Source organism: Paralichthys olivaceus, chromosome 23 (assembly GCF_024713975.1).
Source record: "Paralichthys olivaceus isolate ysfri-2021 chromosome 23, ASM2471397v2, whole genome shotgun sequence".
NCBI lineage: Eukaryota > Metazoa > Chordata > Actinopteri > Pleuronectiformes > Paralichthyidae > Paralichthys > Paralichthys olivaceus.
This window is the reverse complement of record NC_091115.1, coordinates 17,101,279-17,114,760: the sequence shown is the minus strand read 5'-3', so window position 1 is coordinate 17,114,760 and position 13,482 is coordinate 17,101,279. Positions and strand designations below refer to the sequence as shown.

Here is a 13,482-nt window from a genome sequence, read left to right as displayed (position 1 = left end):
ACCTACCCACTGAGTTCTCTCAGCAGCTCTGGATGAACCCAGTTTGGTTTCTTTTTGCTTGGACTCAGCTGCATTTACAATCTGCTGGATTTGGCTTATTCAACTGTTCTCTCAACAGCTTCATGTTTATTTCAGCATGTAGCTGCTCATTAAAATGATTTATCATATTTTGTTTCACTGAGTAACCACTGTGCAGCTCGAGCTCATACAATAGACAGGTGCAACATAAGATAATTCCCACTTCTCAAAAAAACATACATGAGTGTCCGCCAGGCCCTATAGAACTCCAGTATCTGCAGAGCTGTGCTCAAACTCCTATCAAGGATGTTAGTTTGCATTTAAACTGTGATATTTAGGGGATATGTTTAAAAACCTCCCAACAGAAGATCATTCAACAACGCACCACCAGCCCATTTTGAGGGTCAGTATAAAAGCTGTTGTGAGAAAATGAAATCCCAAAGCTGAAACTCTAGATGTAGTCGTTTGTTGAATTATAAAACGCTGGCAGCTGAAAAACAACAAACAAGTGACATTAATAAATAAATGACTATGTTGACTGTGATGGATTACTTTCCCATGAAATATTTCATCCTCTGAAAGTCGATTTTCATATCAAAGACATACGGAAGCAATCATAAGAATGATGGTATGCCACAGATAAGTAATTCTTTTAAATTAATGGGTAGAAACAGGCAAAACATCGTGTACAAACTTTCACTGCGCTCACAAACTATATGCTATCAATCAATATCACTTCTGAGATTCTGTCAAAACCTCAGAAAACACAGTCTTCGGTTCAAATTTTGAATTTAAGTGGCAGTAAATTTTGAAGAATAAAAATCCCTAAAATACTGATCCATTCTGTCATTCTGTCATGTGAGGATTACAGCATCCTTCACAAAGTAGCCAAGCTTTAATTTAATGTCAATCATCTTATAATCAAAGGCGTCGCTCCCTTTCTAACAGGTCTTATCTAAATTTGCAGCAAAACCTCATCGTGGTGTCCACGTCCCAGGAAAATGTCTTCCTCCTGCAGGCATCTCCAAAAAAAAGAGATTATCTCTCGCAATGAACTGACCACAGTGTCTCTATGTGAGAGAACCTCTCCTGTACTAGCTCCGCAAACCCAAGACTAATTGAATGTAAGTCCATAGATTATGTCCCTGCTCCTGATGATGATGTTTCTATCAGGTAAGGAATTACAATAGTACAATCGCGTGTTCATTTAGAGCAAGAGAATCAAAGCGTGGAGCACATTCAAGATTGTGTTAATGTGACGGGATTGTGTTTGTTATGGGTTTTTAAAAAAAAAAGGAGAAACCAGATGTTAATGTTAAGGCTGTCAGTCCTCAGGCACATCTGCAGGCTGCACACAGGGAGAAAAACAACAGTCTGCAAACACTCACTGAGTTACTGCCTTCATTCTCCCGAGGACGGCAGGAATAGTCAAACTGAACACTTCATCCAAATTGCATTTATGGTTTTAACACAAGCAGGGCAATGCGCAACTCTTTGCTTCAGCCTGCATATGTAACTCTCTCGCTCTGTGTGTGTGTTTCAGTGTGTGTTTCAGTGTGTGTGTGCCAGCTGATATCACTCATCACTACATGAATATTTGAATGGCTCTGCCCAGGGCTGCAAGGTTCCCATGCCTGCCTCTCTCCTTCTATTTCCCCTTATTCTCTCTTCTTTATCTCTAGACCTGATCACATCAGGTCCTGATTCCACCCTCCTCCTCCTCCTCCTCCTCCTCTTCCTCACATACTATATGCCCCTCAATCTCCTCGTTAGCTAGGAAACGACCTGCTGCCAGGAGAGCCTGCTCTCCGAGTCTGCCTCTGTGTTTGAGGGAGAATCTTTCAAGATCAACAGTGATGTAGTCGGACGTCCTGGAGGGAAGGGGAGGCAGGGTTTGGCAGATGCAGAGTTTGGTGACAGGTCAGGAGGGAGTAGTGCAGGTTATAGAACTTTAATGTTTTTTGACACCAATCATAATGTATTTGTGGACTGGATATTTTTGCCCACTTGGGAGCAGAGTAACTAAATGAAGCTCAGTGTAAGTTCAGTCACTTTACCCCCATTCAGTCAATCTCAAACCTCTCACTCTCTATGCTTATTGATCAGCTGATTGTAGGCGTTTCTAAATGGCCAATCAGATTCTGCTGCAGTCTCACCACCACCAGTGTCCAGCCCCCTGGGGGGAATTCCTGCACTGAGGTCTCACATAGGGGTGATAAGATCTCTTTTCTCTCAATAAATGTTGTAAAAACATTGAATTGAAGTGTTTCCTGATTGAACTATAATTAGGGTAAAATGTTAGCACATGCAAATGTTCACTCCCTCCTCGACTTAATTAGTTTACAGGTCAGATATGCCTAGTCAAATATGGGAGATATCACCACACTAAATACAAACTGCGTTAAAACCTGATTGTGCATCTTGTAGTCTTGTGTTCTCCCAATGGACACTTTTGTGTCACGGTCAGTCTCACAGTCAGTCTCCCATCCTCCCATCTCAGTACTTTTCCATGGACTCCGCCTCTGCTTCATCTGCCACCAGCCCAGTAGATATTCACCAGCTCCACTCTCAGTCAGTGGTCAGATTGTTCTATGCCAGACTCTCAACGTCTTCATGCAGGACTTACCAGCACTCATCTCCGGACTGTGTTTTTGTATTGCCTGATCTGCTGTGAGCTACGCTACAATAAAGACTGTTACCAACCATCCAGCGCTTGTGTGCTGCATTCGGGTCCAAACCATACCCGTTACACTTTTGGAAATATCGGTCTCTGTACCTGCTAAATGCTCCTTGATGTCCACCAGTGTCTTCTGTTTGCTGCTGACCAGGTACTGGACAATGTCTTTTTACAGTTTTGTCTCTCAGACAAGCTGTCAGCTGTAAAATCATGAACTGAAAGACGCTAAAACACTCTGATGGGATTTGCGGAGCTGGGTCATAATTCTCTGTGGATTCATCCCTTCATGTCATCCACTATTCATCTAAAATTACTGATTAGCCGACCAACTGGTTTAAAGTTTTGCTTATTTTGAACTGTATTCTCACATGAATAGTATATTTATGTTGCTACAATGTAAATTTGTTGTTACATAATTAAAGTTATGAATTTGGGATATGTGATTTATTTTCGTATAGTCAACAAATGAGCAGATCCAAGTAAACAATGAACGTCTCAGTGACATGTACTGTGCATGCATCTGCAGCCTCAAATATCTGACTCCCCTAAGACATAGAGCTCAATTGTCCATCCACAAACTATCAAAAGCACTGTGACTTTCCCTGTTGCACTGGGTGACATGTTCCTTCCTCACCATGAACGCACACATAGCAGTTTAATTTCACTGAGTAGGCCTACTACATTACCCAATATGAATTAATACGCTGCTGAAAATAGTCCCCAACAAACCCCTGATTCACTCCAGTTGGTAATATACACCTGAAGTACAGTCCTGAAACTTGCAGCATGGAGTGGCAACAGGATCCAGACATCGGCAAACACACTGACACACACAATTGAGCACATACGGTTTAGATGAAGGAATGCTTTGGTATTAGAGTGAGAAAAAAAGAAAACAATTAAATTAAAGATGACGACTGTAACGAGGGGTAAAGGTGTCATTCATTACATGCAGAGACGCAGTGAAAACACCCAAGTGTGCTCACCTCTGCAAGATTTAATTAACTACTCATGACTTAACAACCCTGGGAGGCAGCTTGGGGGAGTAAAGCACAGCAGTATGCATACGCACACAGGGAATATACGAGGTGAAAAGATGCTCCTCCTTTGTTTGCCATAAAGAACATTAGTATTTGCAAATGCATCCATGCTTGTTTATTTTCACTATGCTATTATTTTTCTCCACTTTGTCTTTAAACTGCCCCCCCCCCTCATTAGGAAACCACGTGGAGCAAAAGTTTCAAGTAAAAGTGCATGGAGTGGAGGTTGCAGTTGAGGTGCCTGCTGCAGAAAACAAAGCCAGATGTTCACTCCTGAAGCTCAGCCTGAGGCCGGTCATTCTTTGCTGCTTCTCGGTGCTTTTCCTGCATGTCAGTGGAACATGGTACGTGGATCCAAAGTAAAGCAATCATGTACGATGATTCCTGTTATGGCAGCCAGGGGCCACCCCCCTCGTAGCTTGGTACGAACCTTATGAGGGGCCAGTAGGGACTTTATTTAGATTTACCTCTGATTCACATATGAAACCAAAACCATTCACATGCTAAACCGGAGCTCAAAACTGAACTGACAAACTCTCACACATTGGGTGATTCAAAAGTGATTGGCGCATAAGTTCAAGTGGGACAGTATAACCACACAGGGTTTATTTTCTCCCTTGATGAGTTGGAACAAATATATTTTGCTGAGCACCTGCTGTAAAACCAAAAAAAGATAATTGCACGTTGTCATTGTTGTGACATCACATAGGTGTGACTGTCAAGCATTAAACACAAAGTTAACGTGCAGCACAAAACTTTGATGAATACACAAATATGATTTACTACTACAACAAAATTAGTAAAAAGTGTTAATATCTTTTTTTGTATTTTTGGAATTTCAATTTGGTTGAAAAATTTGTTAACAAGAAATTCAAATGTTCGACAGAACAGGTATTATTGCTGACGGGGCCGTTTTTACCCACAGGCCACCAGTTGCTGACCATTGCTCTTGGTTATCCGAGGACGCAGAAGACACTGGCCTTCATCGGGCCATTACAAAGACAGACAGACAGACATTTGTGGATTAAGTAGTTAGATAAATGTTGATTGGTTGTTGTTACAGACCATGTAGTGCAATTTTTTATTTTATTTTAAACAAATCGGCATATTTGACCATGGATGGAGCTGTGCTCTGAAGCAGTATCAGTATCAATAAGTTGTAGTGACCATAATTTATGTCTGACCGAGACAAATCTATTGATAATGTCAGAGATATGTGTTGGTTGAAATTTTATGAAATATTTATGCCACTGTTTTAAAAGCATGCATCATTAAAGAAGATTGATGAAATATCAAAACACAAGGGTTAGATGAAGAGCTGAAGGAGTATTTTGGTTTTAGACAGATAAAAAGAAATGTCCATCTGGTATTTTTCACTGTTTTCTGACATTATATTGACCAATTGTTTTATTTTGCTATTATATTATTTTGAACTGTTTTAAACTGCTTGTATTTGTTTTATCTTGAAAAGCACTTGTTTCTAAAAGTTCTATATTATTAAAGTGTACTGTTATTATATATAGTATAGCATGGCCAAGTGTTACAAGGGATAAGATGGTACTAAACAGAGCACTACATATTGTTCTATGTTGTGGATACAGAACAAATGTTCTATTAATGTGCAAACATCTGGCTTCATTACCTGATGATTTTTGTTGACAATTCATTAATTGTATTCATTAGAAATATCATTGTTGCAAAGACTACATTTATTCAATGTAAATGGACATGACAGTGCCAAGGGACAAGCTACAAGATAACATTTTATATAAGCAATAACATACTCAATCAAAATACTCTGTCCATGGAGCTATGCATGAATGGAATTTAGATATATTGCCCTCCACCCCCCACCCTGCATAGTAAAGATTCCCTGTGCTCCCCAGGATGGTGTGTGGCTGAGGGGTAGAGCGGTTGTCCTCCAACCAGAAGGTCAGCGGTTCTTCCCCATCTGCATGCCGAAGTGTCCCTGAATCCCGAATTGCCCCTCAAAGAACAAAAACAGTGCTGCTAATAGATGCACTGTATGAATGTATGAATCACTGTGTGTGAATGGCACACTGTACTGTAAAGCACTTTGAGTGGTCATCAGGACCAGAAAAGCTCTATATAGGTTTCCTCTATATAAATACAAATAATTTATTCTGTGTGTGTGTGTTGAATATTCCTTAAGTGGTATCTCCTGATGAATAACTTTCTAGAGCTGATCAGTCAGGGTGGGGACGACACCCCTGCAGTGGAGAACTGCTTGTTGCAAGAATGTGCAGCGCAGTGACAAGAGTTTTTTATGGACGTTTTATCGGAAACTAACTCAGGTAGGATTTCTCCAGTGACAGCGAGAGAGTGAGTGACAGCGAGGCCAAGAGCAACGTCCTGCTGTTGTTTTCGCTGTTATTCTGGTATTTACTGTGTTCCTCCAACCACATCCCTTCTCTGACCTCCTCCTGTTTTGCTTTGCAAGAGCAGACACTCTCCAGATCCTGCGAATACGATGCTCACCTGCACACGCAAATCCTGTGTCTGCACACATAGCACAATTGACAGGTTATCAAGGAGGAAGATATTTGGTCATTTTAATGTGAAGGGGATTGCATAACCCCTCATCCCTCTAAATGTGCCTGTTGTGTAGAACATCATGTTCTGCTGATTTCTTTGAACAATCAGAGAATTACAAAATACAAATGAATCCAGACAAGGTCAACTTCAGGTTAACCTTGTTGCTGCAATATGCACTAGGCAGCTCAGGTTGCTGCTCTGACCCCCAGAGGGAGTCTCGGAGCCCATGGGTGCCTAGTGGACCTGTACGTGATCAGCAAAAGGGTGGTTTCAAATTGTGTAGTTAAAAGAACTTAGCCAACACAGCTTGTTTGTAATCATGCAGCTGAGTATTAACTATAATCATGAGCTTAGCTTCAGTGGATGATGTTTTCAGGGCAGAACGAGCTCATGAGAATTGCACTGATTGTTCCACCCCAGCATCGGTTTCCAGGTGTTATACTCTGCTCTACTCTACTTTACTCAAGTGTTCAGAAGTCTGCTTGCAAGTCTTCTGTAAGCATCTGCATTGGTACTGTGGAATTGTTCAATATGAACATCATTCCATCATTAGGATACTCAGCTGAACAACTTATTAATAAATCCCTTAAAGGTACAGTGTGGAGAATTTTGTGATATCTAGTGTTGAAATTGCATGTTTGCAAGTAAGCATCCCTCACCTCAGACTCTCATTCCAAACATGAAAAAGAACCTGTGGTAGCCTTTAATTGTCATAAAAACTCAAAAAGTGTTTAGTTTGTCCAGTCTGGACTAATGTAGAAAACATGACGGCCTCTGTAGAGAGGGTCCCCTCGATGTAAATATAAAGTATTTAAATATAAAGGACCTTTTCTGGGGTAAAGAAAACTACAATTCATACAATTTAGATGAAATGAACTACTGAAAACATCATGAGGATTATTCTACATTAAATTTCTGCCAATAGATCCATTTCACCGAAATCTCACACACTGGACCTTTAACTTAGGGTATTTTAAACAAAACAGGAAGAGGTAGTTGTCAAAGAGTGTTCAAAGTAAAAGTATGAGTAAAGAAAGAGGGCTTCGGTAACACATGTGAATATCATGCCATTAAACAGAAATTAAAGGTAATATCATTTGAAATTTGACAATAAATACATCGTCTTCTTTGACCAGTCTGCCACATCAGACTTCAGTCATTACAGCTGCAAGACTACTGTATTGGTCCAAACACAAAGCAGTAATAACCACTACAACATCCAGTCTGAGAATGTCATTCAGACACTGCCAACTCAGTGACAGCCACAGGTATTAGGTAGTTATATTGTAAACTGGCAGCTGCAGCTCTTAACCACAGCTACTTGACATTGAATTGAACAACAGAAAAGGCTCGAATGCCTGAACCGAAACAGCGAGGGGTGCCAGTGCCTGAGCCATTCAAACATCCCTTCAACCCGATGACGATAGAAAAGACGATTCAAAGCAAAGTCAAAGAATCAAAACATGAGACAAAAGTAAAACGGTCCTCTTGTTGGATGTAGATTCAGAAAAACAGATGTTTTCACAGAAGCAACGTGAAAGTGCTGAATTTGAAAAGCTGAGATTCCACCGCCATCGACGCACCCCCCCGCCCACATAATGGGATTAGCAGTGCTTGTTTCGACAAAGTTGGGGTTTTAATGCAATAGACACATTGATGCTTGAGGACACAGACTAGTAGTGTGTGCAGACAGGCAAAACATGCATTTGTGTATAGCTCCCGGTTGCACATGCCAAGAATGTGAGTTTGACTTGGTCAGCCCACTCAGCACAGCGGGGTGCCATGCTCGAGACGGATTTGTGAGAGAACCGAATCTTTTCTATTTCGCAAAGAGACATTTCTTCACTTTAATTATTTTGTGTGACTAACAACTGCTGCAGACACAGACCATTCTATCACCTTTCCACGTGCACTTTGGTGACAAGACTTCGAGCGGTTTAGCGCAACGTGTGTGGGGCTCGCAGGCGATGGCTGATCTTCACAGCGGGAAAACACACACAGGAGGGGCCAGCGAATGAGAGTAGGTAAGACACAGGCAGCTGTTGCTCAGGAGGTTGAGCGGAGATAGAGCCGGTCAGCGGTTCGATCACAATCTTTCCCATTCTGTGTACCTGGCTGATTGAGAAAGTGCTAGTGGTTGTCAAGAAAAAAAGAAAAATGCCCTATATAAATACTTTACACAGTAGACAAACCTTGAATTTGATAAAGCAGAAAAGACAACATGGAGAGAGTAGGTGGTATATTTAAGAGTGAAGGTATAGGGAGATAAAGAATGAAGAAGAGGAAAGTAAGGCGGGTGGAGTGAGGATGGAGGGGGAAGACAGTGCTGCAGGCAGAGTATATCTGACTCTGATAATAAGGAGGATTAGAGATGTGACAGAGACTAGCCTCCAGCACCCTCCTCGCTGTCACTGTATGTGTGTGTGTCTGCCTCTGTGTGTGTATTGTGCTGTCCTAACACTACCTCGCTCACCCTAAATCACCACTTACTTTACTTTCCTCAGCTAATATACCCATGATAAAGATCATGTGATATGATTCAAAGCACTAGAATGGATCTTGAAGTTACTATTTCGTCTAGAATTTATACCAACTTGTAATTTAGTTTGCGGGTTAGCGTTGTTTTTCCACAATTTCTCTTTCATTCCAATCTTTCAAATTTTGGGTAAAGTTGTTCTCGGACCTTTTCACCTCATCATTTAATCTTGTTGGGCATCTGTGTGAAAAGTTTTCTTCACTAGTGTGTGCAGTCCCAGTGACCTTGACATTTGACCTCTAATCTCACAAGACTCCTTGAGTCTGAGTGAATGTTTGTGAGATGAAATGAAATCCCCCCCTGGGCACTGGTGATAACCTGCATTCACAGAACACGAATTTGTCCACCGAATTCTCATCAGTTCATCAATTTCAAGAAATACCCTCATGCCCTTTCTGAGATATTCCACAATAAATGAGGCATTATAAAGACTGTCAAGATTCAGGAAGAGTAAAGTTTAACTGAGCTGTGAAACACAAAGTAGAGAGAAACAAGTGCATGGTTTTAATAATATGCGATGTGTGACCTGTGTGTGCAAAACTAGTAGTAGGCCAAAATTGAAGCAGGAGGTTAGTGTGAACCATGATGGATTATTACAATAAATAAATGTAATCCTCAAAGTCATAATAATAATAATTCTGAGCTTCGTATGAGACATGGTATCAGTTGAGTGCACGGGCAAAACAGCTTGATTGAAACTGTCCCTGCTCAACATGTAGGAGCCGAGCAGGGTAGAAAGGAGAGCAATCTGTTGGATTTGAGGTGCACTGCTCCTTTAATCTGCCCTTCCTGTGGTCTTGGTTCCACCTGTGTGGCATTGACTTCTTCACCCCCGCTCCTCTCAGTAGAGACAGATTGGATACATGTTTGCCCTCAGAGGTACTTATGTAACTCACAGCAGGTCCCAGAACTCACACAGTCAGCTCTGGGTTTTGCAGCGTTATGTTCAGAGATAGTGGGTTTTGTGGGTGAGGCTGACCTTAAGTACATCTTTGTGTGTGTGTGTGTGTTTGAGACACAGTCTTCTCACAAATGATACACTGACAACAACACACACACACACTGAGCCCAGTTGGGTGCAGTGTGTCCAAGCATTGTGTAAATCCTGGACAAGGACACTATGGCATCACAGAACCCATCTGTGGGACAGAGTGGGGACATCTGTCCATTTTACCCCCCGCCCCTCCCTCTCTCTCTCTCTCTCTCTCTCTCTCTCTCTCTCTCCCTCTCTGTCCCTCTCTCAATCTATAAAATGCAACAATGCATTGTGTGCCTGTCAGCAGAAAGTACCACACACTCTGCTTTGTTAGTCTTGTAGCAAGAAAAACACATAATAAGTGATATAGCGAACACAGACACGTTACAAGACATTACAGAGAGACGACTTATACAGATCCATTAGAGTCCGACTGATTGTAGCAGTGGGTGAGGCAGCATGCTAATAATCAATGAGTCAGTGGACTCTTCTTCTTTTGCAGCTTCAGGCCAAAACTGCCCTCACAGCAATTATACGTGGCCTCCTAGATCATTTTGATAGTTTGATGCTTTTTATTTCACGATATCGGACACACATCAGGGTTCACACCCCCTGGGTGTGCAGCACTATGTCATTGATCTGTTGCGTCTCACAGGCGTCTGTTGTTCACACTGCTGTGCAACTGCCCTGCTAGGTTTCTGGCATGACTTCTGTATTTCCTTCAACAGATTCTGTTGACAGAAACATGGTGCTGCAAATATTCATGTTTGTAATATATTCAAAAGATTGAAACTGTGGTGAGAGAATTTCTCACTGTCTATTTTGCTTTGAATCACATGCCGTTCGCGGAGAGACAAGCTGAGACCCCGACCCACGAGCAGAGCAGCACCGCTCGCGTGCCTGAGACACGCCTGAGACGTGCGTCTTATGCAGGCAGCGTGGCCGCTCTACCCTCATAAGTGGGACACCAAAATGAAATGACAAAAGACATTCTGCAATCCACACATGCCACTCTGTTAGTTAGGAGGCAAACCACTGGAGACCCCTACCCTGGATACCAACCTGGTGCTCAAGACGGTATTGTGTGTGTTTGTGTGTGTGTGAGAGAGAGAGAGAGAGAGAGACCTACAGTTTAAGGCTGTAACTACCAGTTCTCACTCTCAAATTAACCAGCCATCCATTCATCCATCCATCCATCACACTGACGTACCTCAGTTCCTCACACATAAACACACACAGACACATATCTGGCAGGTCTCAGTCTCCCTGATGTGCCATTGTAACATGATGGAAGATCGGCTGCGTGTTTCTGTGTATTGCAGCAGCAAACAAGATTAAGGAGAGGGAGGCTTTTGGGATGGGGAACGATGGATCGGGAAAGATGCCGAGCTAGAAGTGAAGGAAGAGGAGAAAAACTGAAATGACAGGCAATACAACAGACAGACAGACACAGAGAGGAGAAAGAGGGATATCGTTGGACAAGCAAAGGGAAGGAATCATAGCCAGGATTAGTGACAGTTGAATAGTCAACTCCCCTGTTACTGCTCTCCTCTGACACTCCCTCCTTCTCCCCATCTTTAGCTCTCAACAGCCACTTTTGCTCTCTCAGTGTCTGATGTCAAGAGAGCCAAAACTAATTCTGGGCCTCACCCCCAATTTGGCATAACATGAGTGTGAGCTATACAGCTATTTGTTGATTTGATATTGAGCTGTAGTGATGCAGTTTGGGGTAAAACAATGCATCTGTGAGGGTATGTCCCACAAACACATTATCACACATTTAAATTGCAATATTTAACTCTACATGACACAATGATGGATCTGCTCAATAGTTTAGTGTGTCTAAATGAGCCAGACTGGCTTTAAGCACGGCTAGTTGACTTTTGTTTTGCTAAACTTTGCAGATATTAAAGAGTTCCCAAACCCTGGATACTGAGTGTCTGCACAGTCCCCCAAGTGAACGCATTCATTTCGGAATTTACAACGTACAAGCATAAAGCTTTAAAAAGCATGGGGCACTCTCTCAAACATAGTATCAGGTAAATCAGCCATCAAATCTCTCCAGAACCTGTGACATAATGTTTGATAAGATTACAGGGCTTTGTGAATCTACTGAAATCAAAAGGACAATTTCATTTGTAATGACGCAGTTGTAATATAGCGCAGCCGGTCAGAACAGAAACCCCAGATGTTAAATTTGTATGTTATTTTTATCCCAAACTGTGGTAAGATATACCTCCACATTAGGCTGTGGAGAAAGCATGGTCTTGGATGGATGTTTGAGTTTGAGAGGGGTGAGGCTCAGTGATGAATTATGCCTGAACGCCTTTTGATCCAGGATATCCTTTCATTATTCAGTTGATTCACTTTTATAGCTTCATTCAATATGTCCAAACCATGACTGTTCAGGGAATCAACAGGCCTCTAGGAACAGAAGGCCTACGCTGCAAAACCAAACCAAAATCAGAGAGTCAATATATGGCCATAATTAATGCACTAAGTTTTTCAATCCTTATTTCAATGTACAACAAGGACATGTGGAAATTCTTCAACAATACTGACACAGACTACTTTGGAAACTGTCACCGGGCCTTGGATAGATTGATTGTGGCCACTCTGATGACGCCAATGTTCTGTTTGAGCCATAAATCTTTGCCATTGTTACTGTTTTCCTCTTTCACCTTGTCGCCATCTCATGCATCTTGTAATTGGATGACGCTCTACCATGGCCCATTTCCATTTCACAGAACAATGCAAATCCATAAAGAAAACGACATGAATCACTGTAAACAATATCAGTAACATGACAAATGTCAAATCACACGATCGCTGCCATTCCTCCTCCGCCGACGAGAGTTATCACCAGTAAAGAAGACAGTAACAAGCCGAGACTGTAGGAAAACGCTTTGCGACGTTCCCAAGAGCAGGAAGTTCTAGACAATCTTCCCCCATCCCACCACCCCCAGCTACACTTCAACACACGTATAAACACACGCACGTGTACACACACAACACACACACACAGACACGCACACACATAGCACTTCACAACAAACCCAATCTGCTGGGCTCAGCAGCAGGAGGGAACTGGGATGTGACAAATCAGGCGGGACTGTGGCAGTCAACTTCATGCCCAGCGATAATGAGCTCCTGCCGGAGACAACTCTCGCAGGGAAGGAATGGAGATATGGAAAAACATTAACAACATGTTAATCGGTCAAAGTATGTAAAGAATTTTTCAAAAGAACAAAAAGAGGGGAGGTATCCTCTCAGGACGGGAGTCTGTGACACTGTTGAGCTGACGGGTGGGTAGAGGGTGGAGGAGAGAATGATCCAGATGAAGCAGATGGGCAGACAAACACAATCAGTGAGGAGGGTGAGCGCAGGAGTGTGCAGAGGAAGAGGAGTGTGTGCTGGATGTGAAGAGGATGAGGACAGGCTGGATCAGAGCACATGATTTCAATGCCGTGTAAGCCTCCCTCTGTACTGCAGGTGGGGGTTCCAACTTGTGTGAGTGTTTATAGAGCAGGTGGATGAGTTGCTGTGCCGTTAGGAGATGCCTGGAGCTGCACAGATGAAAAAAGAGGCTGAATTCAATATGGTTTGGAGGAAGTAGAATGAGCTATGTTGGGGGGGGGGGGGGTATTCATCTGCCACATACAATATCACCACTAATTTC

General features: G+C 42.3%; 1 protein-coding gene and 1 long non-coding RNA gene across 6 annotated transcripts in view; one reads left to right on the top strand and one right to left on the bottom strand.

Annotated features, from left to right (window-relative positions):
• The window catches only part of mpped1 (metallophosphoesterase domain containing 1), a 69,997-nt gene that overhangs the window by 14,862 nt on the left and 41,653 nt on the right, over positions 1-13,482 (bottom strand). The window lies entirely within an intron of this gene.
• On the top strand, positions 2,682-5,178 carry LOC138406796 (uncharacterized). The gene is made up of 3 exons (XR_011240174.1): positions 2,682-2,846; positions 3,914-4,079; positions 4,661-5,178. It is a non-coding gene; the product is annotated as an uncharacterized lncRNA (long non-coding RNA).